Source organism: Octopus bimaculoides, chromosome 7 (assembly GCF_046866305.1).
Source record: "Octopus bimaculoides isolate indiv1 chromosome 7, ASM4686630v1, whole genome shotgun sequence".
Classification (NCBI taxonomy): domain Eukaryota; kingdom Metazoa; phylum Mollusca; class Cephalopoda; order Octopoda; family Octopodidae; genus Octopus; species Octopus bimaculoides.
In genome coordinates, this window is record NC_142934.1 from 74,372,333 (window position 1) to 74,386,215 (window position 13,883).

A 13,883-nucleotide genomic window follows, 5' to 3' on the forward strand; every position below is an offset into this window, starting at 1 on the left:
GTTTTGATACGATGGTGTGCTTTGTCTCTGAGTAAACCGCATTATTTCGTATAGCTTCAGTGTACTTCTTTGCGAATTATTACCATTCTGCAATTGCACCAGGCCTTTTGTTCTCCAACGGTTGTTACATTTCTGATGTTTCTCTGAATCCCATACGAAAATGCTGTAAAATCTCTTATATTATGCAACATATAGAAAGTTGGAGGAAAAATTGATTAACAGAGATTGTCCATGCACTAACAATAAACAGATTTCCGGTCTGGATGTTTAGAACCTGAAAAGAAGAAGCAAGGGAGATAATTTGAAAAAGATCAAATGAAAATTAAGATAAATGTAAAAGGTTGTTTTCTGGATGGATTTAATGATTAAGCTAATTGCTGAAAGCTAAAATATAAAAGAACGAACAAGAACGGAGAGTAACGGAAAAGAACGGAAAAGAAAAGAAAGTAACGAAAACTAACGGAAAGTAAGGGAAACTAACGGAAAGTAAGGGAAAGTAACGGAAACGAACGGAAAATAACGGAAACTAACGGAAAGTAACGGAAAATAACGGAAACAAACGGAAACGAACGGAAAGTAACGGAAACGAACGGAAAGTAAGGGAAACTAACGGAAACTAGCAGAAAGTAACGGAAACTAATGGAAAATAACGGAAAATAACGGGAACTAATGGAAACTAACGGAAACTAACGGAGAGTAACGGAAACTAACGGCAAATAACGGAAACTAATGGGAAGTAATGGAAACTAAAAGAAACTAACGAAAACTCACGGAAACTAATGGAAACTAACGGAAAGTAATGGAAACTCTCGGAAATAACGGAAGCTAACGGATACTAACGGAAACTAACGGTAACTAACGGAAATTAACGGAAACTAACGGAAAGTAACGGAAGGTAACGGAAACTAACGGATACTAACGGAAACTAACGGAAAGTAACGGAAAGTAAGTGTGCCATAGGACTCCCCAAATGTGTCACCCAGGATGTGCTACCCTCCGATGTTCCACCCTCTAACTGTACCATAGGGCTCGCCGATGTGCTACTCTCGTAATTGTGCCATAGGGCTCCCCAGATGTGCCACCCAGGATGTGTCACCTTCGTAAGTGTGCCATAGGGCTCCCCAGATGTGCCAACTAGGATGTGCCACCCTCTAACTCTGCCATAGGGCTCCCCATATGTGCCGCCCAGGATGTGCCACCCTCGTAAGTTTGCCATACGGCTCCCCATATGTGCCACCCTTGTAAGTGTGCTATAGGGCTCCCCATATGTGCTGCCTAGGATGTGCCACTCTCGTAAGTGTGCCATAGGGCTCGCCATATGTGCCGCCAAAGATGTGCCACCCTCATAAGTGTGCCATAGGCTCCCCATATGTGCCGCCAAGGATGTGCCATAGGGCTACCCATATGAAAATTTTTATGAAAATTTTTGATGAAAATTTCTGTTGAAATTTTTGTTAGGGCAACCTTGGCCCCTGACCCTTGACTCTTGGCCCCTGACCCTTGACCCTTGACCATTGACACTTGACATTTGACCCTTGGCCCATGCCCTTTGACCCTTGGTTTCTGACCTTTGTCCCTTGGTACCTGACCTTTGTCCCTTGGCACTTGACCTTTGTCCCCTGACCTTTGACACTTGGCCCCTGAAATTTGACCATTGTCCCCCCTGACTTTTGGACTTTGACCCCTGACATTTGACCTTTGACCCCTGACCGCTGACCCTTGGCCATGACCTTTGACCCATGGTCCTGGACCTTTGACCCACGACCACTGACCTTTCACCCTTATCCTCTGACCTTTGACCCTTTGCCCCTGACCTTGTTTGATGAAATTTTTAATGAAGATTTTTGTTGAAAATTTCTGTTGAAATTTTTTATGTTAGAGTGTGGCATTTCAAAGGGTGGCATTTCCTGGGTGGCACATCTAGGGAGCTCTATGGCACAGTTAGAGGGTGGCACTTCCGAGTGTGGCACATCCTAGGTGGCACATATGGGGAGCCGTAGTAATGGAAACTAACGGAAACTAATGGAAAGTAAAGGAAACTAACCGAAACTAACGGAAACTGACGGAAATTAACAGAAACTAACGGAAAGTAACGGAAACATACGGGAACTAACGTAAACTAACAAAAGTAATGGAAAGTAACGGAAAGTAACCGAAACTAACGGAAAGTAACGGAAACAAACGGAAAGTAACGGAAACTAACAGAAACTAACGAACGTAACGGAAACCAATGGAAACAAACGAAAAGTAACGGAAACTAATTGAAACTAACGGAAACTAACGGAAAGAAACGAAAACTAACGGGGACTGACGGAAACTAACGCAAAGTGACGGAAACTAACGGAAAGCAACGGAAAGTAACGGAAAGCAACGGAAACGAACGGAAAGCAACGGAAACTAAGGAACGTAAGGGAAACTAACGGAAAGTAACGGAAACTAACAGAAGGTAACGGAAACTAACGGGAAGTTACGGAACTAACGAAAACTAACGCAAATAACGGAAACTTACGGAAAGTAACGGAAACTACCGGCAAATAACGGAAACAAACGGAAACTAACGGAAAGTGACGGAAGCTAACGGAAAGTAACGGAAAGTAGCGGAAACTAACGGAAAGTAACGGACACTAACGGAAAGTGACGGAAACTAACGGCAAATAACGGAAACAAACGGAAAGTGACGGAAGCTAACGGAAAGTAACGGAAAGTAGCGGAAACTAACGGAAAGTAACGGAAAGTAGCGGAAAATAACGGAAACTAACGGAAACTAACGGAAACTAACGGAAAGCAACGGAAACTAACGGAAAGTAACGGAAGGTAACGGAACGTAACGGAATGTGCAACCCTCCAATATTCCACCCTCTAACTGTGCCATGGGGCTCCCCAGATGTGCCACCCTCGTAATTGTGCCATAGGGCTCCCCAGATGTGCCACCCAGGATGTGCCACCCAGTATGTGCCACCTTCGTAAGTGTGCCATGGGTCTCTCCTGATGTGCCAACTAGGATGTGTCACCCTGTAACTGTGCCATAGGGCTCCCCATATGTGCCGCCTAGGATGTGCCACTCTCGTAAGTTTGCCATAGGGCTCCCTATATGTGCCGCCCATGATGTGCCACCCTTGTAAGTGTGCCATAGGCCTCCCCATATGTGCCGCCCAGGATGTGCCACCCTCGTAAGTGTGCCATTTTTGATGAAAATTTTTGTTGAAATTTTTGATGTTAGGGAAACCTTGACCCTTGGCCCCTGACTCTTGACGCTTGGCACTTGACCCTTGAAACTTGACCTTTGACATTTGACCCTTAGCCCCTGACCTTTGACCCTTGGTTCCTGACCTTTGGCCCTTGGCCCCTGACATTTGACCCTTTGCTCTGACCTTTGACCCTTATCCTCTGACTTTTGACCCTTTGCCCCTGACCTTGTTTGATGAAATTTTGAATGAAGATTTTTGTTGAAAATTTAGATGAAAATTTTGATGAAAATTTTTGGTGAAAATTTCGATGAAAATTTCTGTTTAAATTTTTGATGTTAGAGTGTGGCATTTCAAAGGGTGGCATTTCCTGGATGACACATCTAGGGAGCCCTATGGCTCAATTTGAGGGTGGCACTTCCGAGTGTGGCACATCCTGGGTGGCACATATGGGGAGCCGTTGTAATGGAAACAAACGGAAACTAACCGAAACTAACGGAAAGTAACGGAAACTGACTGAAACTAACAGAAAGTAACGGAAACTAACGAAAGTAATGGAAAGTAACCGAAAGTAACCGAAACTAACGGAAAGTAACCGAAACTAACGGAAAGTAACGGAAGCTAACGGAAACAAACGGAAAGTAGCGGAAACTAACAGAAACTAACGAACGTAACGGAAACTAATGGAAACAAACGAAAAGTAACGGAAACTACGGAAAGTAACGGAAACTAACGGAAAGTAACGGAAACTAACGGAAAGTGACGGAAAGTAACGGAAACTAACGGAAAGTAACGGAGACTAACGGAAACTAACTGAAACCAACGGAAACGAACGGAAACTAACGGAGAGTAACGAAAACTAACGGAGAGTGACGGAAACTAACGCAAAGTGACGGAAACTAACGGAAAGCATTTCCTGGGTGGCACATCTAGGGAGCCCTATGGCTCAATTTGAGGGTAGCACTTCCGAGTGTGGCACATCCTGGGTGGCACATATGGGGAGCCATTGTAATGGAAACTAACGGAAACTAACCGAAACTAACGGAAAGTAACGGAAACTGACTGAAACTAACAGAAAGTAACGGAAACTAACGAAAGTAATGGAAAGTAACGGAAAGTAACCGAAACTAACGGAAAGTAACCGAAACTAACGGAAAGTAACGGAAGCTAACGGAAACAAACGGAAAGTAGCGGAAACTAGCAGAAACTAACGAACGTAACGGAAACTAATGGAAAGAAACGAAAAGTAACGGAAACTACGGAAAGTAACGGAAAGTAACGGAAAGTAACGGAAAGTAACGGAAAGTGACGGAAAGTAACGGAAACTAACGGAAAGTGACGGAAAGTAACGGAAACTAACGGAAAGTAACGCAGACTAACGGAAACTAACTGAAACCAACGGAAACGAACGGAAACCAACGGAAAGTAACGAAAACTAACGGAGAGTGACGGAAACTAACTGAAACTAACCAAAACTAACTCAAATAACGGAAAGTAACGGAAACTAATGGAAAGTTACGGAAACTAACGAAAACTTACTCATATAACGGAGACTTCCGGAAACTAACGCTTGGCACTTGACCCTTAACACTTGACATTTGACCCATAGCCCCTGACCTTTGACCCTTGGTTTCTGACCTTTGACCTTTGGCCCCTGACATTTAACCCTTGGCACCTGACATTTGGCCCTTGGCACCTTACCTTTGACGTTTGGCCCCCTGACCTTTGACACTTGGCCACTGGCATTTGACCATTGGCCCCTAACCTTTGACCCTTGGCCCCTGACCTTTGAGCCTGGTCCCCTGACCTTTGACCCTTTGCCCCTCACCTTGTTTGATGAAATTTTTAATGAAGATTTTTGTTGAAAATTTAGATGAAAATTTTTGATGCTATAGTGTGGCATTTCAAAGGGTGGCATTTCCTGGGTGGCACATCTAGGAGCCCTATGGCATAATTAGAGGGTGGCACTTCCGAGTGTGGCACATCCTGGGTGGCACATATGGGGAGCCGTAGTAATGGAAACTAATGGAAAGTAAAGGAAACTAGCGGAAACTAACCGAAACTAACGGAAAGTAACGGAAACTGACGAAAACTAACAGAAACTAACAGAAACTAACGAAAGTAACGTTAACTTACGGGAACTAACGTAAACTAACGAAAGTAAAGGAAACTTACGGAAACTAACGGAAAGTAACGGAAACTAACGGAAAGTGACGGAAAGTAACGGAAACTAACGGAAAGTAACGAGAACTAACGGAAACTAACTGAAACTAACGGAAACTAACGGAAACTAACGGAAAGCAACGGAAACTAACAGAAACAAACGGAAAGAAACGGAAACTAATGGAAAGTGACGGAAAGTAACGGAAACTAACGGAATGTAACGGGAGCTAACGGAAAATAACTGAAACTAACGAAAACTAACGGAAACTAACGGAAAGTAACGGAAACTAACGGAAATAACGGAAACTAACGGAAATAACGGAAACTAACGGAAACCAACGGAAACTAACAGAAACAAACGGAAAGTAACGGAAACTAACGGAAACTAACGAACGTAAGGGAAACTAACGGAAAGTATCGGAAACTAAGGGAGACTAATGGAAAGTAACGGAAAGTAACGGAAACTAACGGAAACTAACGGAAAGTATCGGAAACTAAGGGAGACTAACGGATAGTGACGGAAAGTAACGGAAACTAACGGAAAGTAACTTTCCGTTAGTTTCGGTTAGTTTCCGCTAGTTTCCTTTACTTTCCATTAGTTTCCATTACTACGGCTCCCCATATGTGCCACCCAGGTTAGGGGCCAATGGTCAAATGTCAGTGGCCAAGTGTCAAAGGTCAGGGGCCAAAGGTCAAACGTAAGGTGCCAAGGGCCAAATGTCAGGTGCCAAGGGTCAAATGTCAGGGGCCAAGGGTCAAACGTCAGGAACCCTTGGCCCTGACATTTGACCCTTATCCTCTGACCTTTGCCCCTGACCTTGTTTGATGAAATTTTTGATGTTAGAGTGTGTCATTTCAAAGGGTGGAATTTCCTGGGTGGCACATCTAGGGAGCCCTATGGCACAATTAGAGGGTGGCACTTCCGAGTGTGGGACATCCTGGGTGGCACATATGGGGAGCCGTAGTAATGAAAACTAACGGAAACTAATGGGGAGTAAAGGAAACTAACGGAAACTAACCGAAACTAACGGAAAGTAACGGAAACTGACGAAAACTAACAGAAACTAACGGAAACTAACGGAAAGTAACACGAATTGACAGAAATAACGGAAAGTAACGGAATCTAACGGAAACTAACGCACAGTAACGGAAAGAAACGGAAACTAACGGGATGTAACGGAAACTAACGGAAACTAACAGAAACTAAAGGAAGGTAACGGGAATTATCGGAAACTAACGGGAAGTAACGGAAAGTAACGGAAAGTAACGGAAACTAACGGAAAGCAACGGAAACTAACGGAAACTAACGGAAAGAAACGCAAACTAACGGAAACTAACGGAAACTAACGGAAACTACGGAAACTAACGGAAAGTAACAGAAACTAACGGAAAGTATCGGAAACTAACGGAAACTAATGAAAAGTAACGGAAACTAACGGAAAGTAACGGAAACTAACGGAAAGCAACGGAAACTAACAGAAACAAACGGAAAGTAACGGAAACTAACGAACATAAGGGAAACTAACGGAAAGTAACGGAAACTAAGGGAGACTAATGGAAAGTAACGGAAAGTAGCGGAAACTAACGGAAACTAACGGAAAGTGACGGAAAGTGACGGAAAGTAACGGAAACTAACGGAAAATATCGGGAACTAACGGAAACTAACTGAAACTAACGGAAACTAACGGAAATAACGGAAACTAACGGAAAGCAACGGAAACTAACAGAAACAAACGGAAACTAACGGAAGCTAACGAACGTAAGGGAAACTAACGGAAAGTAACGGAAACTAACGGAGACTAACGGAAACTAACGGAAACTAACGGAAATAACGGAAACTAACGGAAAGCAACGGAAACTAACAGAAACAAACGGAAAGTAACGGAAAGTAACGGAAACATACGAGCGTAAAGGAAACTAACGGAAAGTAACGGAAACTAAGGGAGACTAATGGAAAGTAACGGAAACTAACGGAAAGTAATGGAAACTAACGGAAAGTATCGGAAACTAACGGAAACTAACGGAAAGTAACGGAAATTAACGGAAACTAACGGAAACTTACGGAAAGTAACGTATAGTAACGGAAAGTAACGGGAACTAACGGAAATAAGGGAAATAACGGAAACTAACGCAGAGTAACGGAAACTAACAGAAACTAACGGAAAGTAACGGGATGTAAAGGAAACTAACGGAAACTAACGGAAAGTAACGGAACTAACGGAAACTAACGAAAAGTAACGGAAACTAACCGAAAGTAACGGAAACTAACGCAAACTAACGGAAATAAGGGAAACTAACAGAAACTAACGGAAGATAACGGGAAGTAACGGAAAATAACGGAAACTAACGGAAAGTAACGGAAACTAACGGAAAGTAACGGAAACTAACGCAAATTACGGAAAGTGACGGAAACTCACGGAAAGCAACGGAAAGTAACGGAAAGTAACGGATAGTAACAGAAAGCAACGGGAACAAACGGAAATAAGGGTAATAACGGAAACTAACGCAAAGTAATGGAAAGCAACGGAAACTAACGGAAAGTAACGGTAAGTAAAGGAAACTAACGGAAACTAACGAAAAGTAACGGAATCTAACGGAAATTAACGAAAAGTAACGGAGACTAACGGAAAGTAACGGAAACTAACGCAAACTAACGGAAATAAGGGAAACTAACAAAAACTAACGGAAAGTAACGGGAAATAACGGAAAGTAACGGCAATAACGGAAATTAACGGAAACTAACAGAAAGTAACGGAAACTAGCGGAAACAAACGGAAAGTAACGGAAACTAACGGAAACTAACAGAAAATAGCGGTAACTAACGGAAAGTAACGGAGACTAACGGAAATAACGGAAACTTACGTTAGGGTTAGGGTTAATGTTAGCGTTAGGGTTAGGGTTAATGTTAGGGTTAGGGCTAGGGTTAGGGTTAGGGAAACTAACGGAAACTAATCGGAAAGTAACGGAAACTCACGGAAAGTGACGGAAACTAACGCAAAGTGACGGAAAGTGACGGAAGCTAACGGAAACTAACGGAAAGTAACGGAAACTAACGGATAGTAACGGAGACTAACGGAAAGTAACGGAAACTAACGGAAAGTAACGGAAACTAACGGATAGTAACGGAAACTAACGGAAACTAACGGAAAGTAACAGAAGGTAACGGAAAATAACGGAAACTAACGGGAACTAACGTATAATAACGGAAAGTAACGGAGTGTGTCACTCTCCGATGTTCCACCCTCTAACTTGCCATAGGGCTCCCCAGATGTGCCACCCTCGTAATTGTGCCATAGGGCTCCCCAGATGTGCCACCCAGGATGTGTCACCTTCGTAAGTGTGCCATGGGTCTCCCCAGATGTGCCAACTAGGATGTGCCACCACTAACTGTGCCATAGGGCTCCCCATATGTGCCGCCCAGGATGTGCCACTCTCGTAAGTTTGCCATAGGCCTCCCTATATGTGCCGGCCAGGATGTGCCACCCTCGTAAGTGTGCCATTTTTCATGAAAATTTTTGAAATCTTTGATGAAAGTTTTTGACGAAAATTTTTGAAATTTTTGTAGTTAGGGCAACCTTGGCCCCTGACGCATGACCCTTGGCCCCTGACTCTTGACGCTTGGCACTTGACCCTTGAACCTTAACCTTTGACACTTGACATTTGACCCTTAGCCCCTGACCTTTGACACTTGACATTTGACCCTTAGCCCCTGACCTTTGACACTTGACATTTGACCCTTAGCCCCTGACCTTTGACTCTTGGTTCTTGACCTTTGACCCTTGGCCCCTGACATTTGACCCTCGGCACCTGACATTTGGCCCTTGACACCTTACCTTTGACCCTTGTCACTGACCTTTGACCCTTATCCTTTGACCATTTGCCCCTAACCTTGTTTGATGAAATTTTTAATGAAGATGTTTGTTGAAAATTTAGATGAAAATTTTGATGAAAATTTTTGGTGAAAATTTCGATGAAAATTTCTGTTGAAATTTTTGATGTTAGAGTGTGGCATTTCAAAGGGTGGCATTTCCTGGGTGGCACATCTAGGGAGCCCTATGGCTCAATTTGAGGGTAGCACTTCCGAGTGTGGCACATCCTGGGTGGCACATATGGGGAGCCGTTGTAATGGAAACTAACGGAAACTAACCGAAACTAGCGGAAAGTAACGGAAACTGACTGAAACTAACAGAAAGTAACGGAAACTAACGAAAGTAATGGAAAGTAACGGAAAGTAACCGAAACTAACGGAAAGTAACCGAAACTAACGGAAAGTAACGGAAGCTAACGGAAACAAACGGAAAGTAGCGGAAACTAACAGAAACTAACGAACGTAACGGAAACTAATGGAAACAAACGAAAAGTAACGGAAACTACGGAAAGTAACGGAAACTAACGGAAAGTAACGGAAAGTAACGGAAAGTGACGGAAAGTAACGGAAACTAACGGAAAGTGACGGAAACTAACGGAAACTAACGGAGACTAACGGAAACTAACTGAAACCAACGGAAACGAACGGAAACCAACGGAAAGTAACGAAAACTAACGGAGAGTGACGGAAACTAACGCAAAGTGACGGAAACTAACGGAAGGTAACGGAAACTAACGGAAAGTAACTGAAACTAACCAAAACTAACTCAAATAACGGAAAGTAACGGAAAATAACGGAAACTAATGGAAAGTTACGGAAACTAACGAAAACTAACTCATATAACGGAAACTTACGGAAACTAACGCTTGGCACTTGACCCTTAACACTTGACATTTGACCCATAGCCCCTGACATTTGGCCCTTGGCACCTTACCTTTGACCTTTGGTCCCTGACCTTTGGCACTTGGCCACTGGCATTTGACCATTGGCCCCTAACCTTTGACCTTTGGCCGCTGACATTTGACGTTTGGCCCCTGACCTTTGACACTTGGCCACTGGCATTTGACCATTGGCCCCTAACCTTTGACCCTTGGCCCCTGACCTTTGAGCCTGGTCCCCTGACCTTTGACCCTTTGCCCCTCACCTTGTTTGATGAAATTTTTAATGAAGATTTTTGTTGAAAATTTAGATGAAAATTTCTGTTGAAAATTTTGATGAAAATTTCTGTTGAAATTTTTGATGCTATAGTGTGGCATTTCAAAGGGTGGCATTTCCTGGGTGGCACATCTAGGAGTCCTATGGCATAATTAGAGGGTGGCACTTCCGAGTGTGGCACATCCTGGGTGGCACATATGGGGAGCCGTAGTAATGGAAACTAATGGAAAGTAAAGGAAACTAGCGGAAACTAACCGAAACTAACGGAAAGTAACGGAAACTGACGAAAACTAACAGAAACTAACAGAAACTAACGAAAGTAACGTTAACTTACGGGAACTAACGTAAACTAACGAAAGTAATGGAAAGTAACGGAAAGTAACGGGAACTGACAGAAATAACGGAAAGTAACGGAATCTAACGGAAACTAACGCACAGTAACGGAAAGTAACGGAAACTACGGAAACTAACGGGAAGTAATGGAAACTAACGGAAATAACGGAAACTAACAGAAACTAACGGAAGGTAACGCGAATTATCGGAAACTAACGGGAAGTAAAGGAAACTTACGGAAACTAACGGAAAGTAACGGAAACTAACGGAAAGTGACGGAAACTAACGGAAACTAACGGAAAGTAACGGGAACTAACGGAAACTAACTGAAACTAACGCAAACTAACGGAAATAACTGAAACTAACGGAAAGTAACGGAAACTAATGGAAAGTGACGGAAAGTAACGGAAACTAACGGAATGTAACGGGAGCTAACGGAAACTAACGGAAACTAACGGAAACTAACGGAAACTAACGGAAACCAACGGAAACTAACAGAAACAAACGGAAAGTAACGGAAACTAACGGAAACTAACGAACGTAAGGGAAACTAACGGAAAGTATCGGAAACTAAGGGAGACTAATGGAAAGTAACGGAAAGTAACGGAAACTAACGGAAACTAACGGAAACTAACGGATAGTGACGGAAAGTAACGGAAACTAACGGAAAGTAACTTTCCGTTAGTTTCGGTTAGTTTCCGCTAGTTTCCTTTACTTTCCATTAGTTTCCATTACTACGGCTCCCCATATGTGCCACCCAGGTTAGGGGCCAATGGTCAAATGTCAGTGGCCAAGTGTCAAAGGTCAGGGGCCAAAGGTCAAACGTAAGGTGCCAAGGGCCAAATGTCAGGTGCCAAGGGTCAAATGTCAGGGGCCAAGGGTCAAACGTCAGGAACCCTTGGCCCTGACATTTGACCCTTATCCTCTGACCTTTGACCCTTTGCCCCTGACCTTGTTTGATGAAATTTTTGATGTTAGAGGGTGGAATTTCCTGGGTGGCACATCTAGGGAGCCCTATGGCACAATTAGAGGGTGGCACTTCCGAGTGTGGGACATCCTGGGTGGCACATATGGGGAGCCGTAGTAATGGAAACTAACGGAAACTAATGGAGAGTAAAGGAAACTAACGGAAACTAAACGAAACTAACGGAAAGTAACGGAAACTGACGAAAACTAACAGAAACTAACGGAAACTAACGGAAAGTAACACGAACTGACAGAAATAACGGAAAGTAACGGAATCTAGCGGAAACTAACGCACAGTAACGGAAAGAAACGGAAACTAACGGGATGTAACGGAAACTAACGGAAACTAACAGAAACAAACGGAAAGTAACGGAAACTAACGGAAACTAACGGGAAGTAACGGAAAGTAACGGAAAGTGACGGAAAGTAACGGAAACTAACGGAAAGCAACGGAAACTAACGGAAACTAACGGAAAGAAACGGAAACTAACGGAAACTAATGGAAACTAACGGAAAGTAACGGAAACTACGGAAACTACGGAAACTAACGGAAAGTAACGGAAAGTAACGGAAAGTAACAGAAACTAACGGAAAGTATCGGAAACTAACGGAAACTAACGAAAAGTAACGGAAACTAACGGAAGCTTACGGAAAGTAACGGAAACTAACGGAAACTAACGCAAATGACGGAAAGTGACGGAAACTAACGGAAAGCAACGGAAACTAACGGAAAGTAACGGAAACTAACGGAAACTAACAGAAACAAACGGAAAGTAACGGAAACTAACGGAAACTAACGAACGTAAGGGAAACTAACGGAAAGTAACGGAAACTAACGGAAACTAACTGAAACTAACGGAAAGTAACGGAAACTAACGGAAATAACGGAAACTAACGGAAAGCAACGGAAACTAACAGAAACAAACGGAAAGTAACGGAAACTAACGAACATAAGGGAAACTAACGGAAAGTATCGGAAACTAAGGGAGACTAATGGAAAGTAACGGAAAGTAGCGGAAACTAACGGAAAGTAACGGAAACTAACGGAAAGTAACGGAAACTAACGGAAAGTTACGGAAACTAACGGAAAGCAACGGAAACTAACGGAAACTAACGGAAAGAAACGGAAACTAACGGAAACTAACGGAAACTAACGGAAAGTAACGGAAACTACGGAAACTACGGAAACTAACGGAAAGTAACGGAAAGTAACAGAAACTAACGGAAAGTATCGGAAACTAACGGAAACTAACGAAAAGTAACGGAAACTAACGGAAGCTTACGGAAAGTAACGGAAACTAACGGAAACTAACGGAAGGTAACGGGAATTATCGGAAACTAACGGGAAGTAACGGAAACTAACGGAAAGTGACGGAAACTAACGCAAAGTGACGGAAAGTGACGGAAACTAACGGAAAGCAACGGAAACTAACGGAAAGTAACGGAAAGTAACTGAAACTAACGGATAGTAACGGAAACTAACGGAAAGTAACGGAAACTAACGGGAACTAACGTATAATAACGGAAAGTAACGGAATGTGCCACCCAGGATCCCACCCTCCGATGTTCCACCCTCTAACTGTGCCATAGGGCTCCCCAGATGTGCCACCCTCGTAATTGTGCCATAGGGCTCCCCAGATGTGCCACCCAGGATGTGCCACCCAGGATGTGCCACCCAGGATGTGCCACCCAGGATGTGCCACCCAAGATGTGTCACCTTCGTAAGTGTGCCATGGGTCTTCCCAGATGTGCCAACTAGGATGTTCCACCCTCTAACTGTGCCATAGTGCTCCCCATATGTGCCGCCCAGGATGTGCCACTCTCGTAAGTTTACCATAGGACACCCTATATGTGCCGCCCATGATGTGCCACCCTTGTAAGAGTGCCATAGGCCTCCCTATATGTGCCGTCCAGGATGTGCCACCCTCGTAAGTGTGCCATTTTTGATGAAAATTTTTGATGAAAATTTTTGATGAAAATTTTTGATGAAAATTTCGATGAAAATTTTTAATGAAAAGTTATGTTGAAATTTTTGATGAAAATTTTTCATGAAAATTTTAATGAAAATGATGAATATTTTTGATGAAAATTTTTGTTGAAATTTTTGATGTTAGGGCAACCTTGGCCCGTGACCCTTGACCCTTGGCCTTTGACTCTTGACGCTTGGCACTTGACCCTTGAACCTTGACCTTTGACACTTGACATTTGACCCT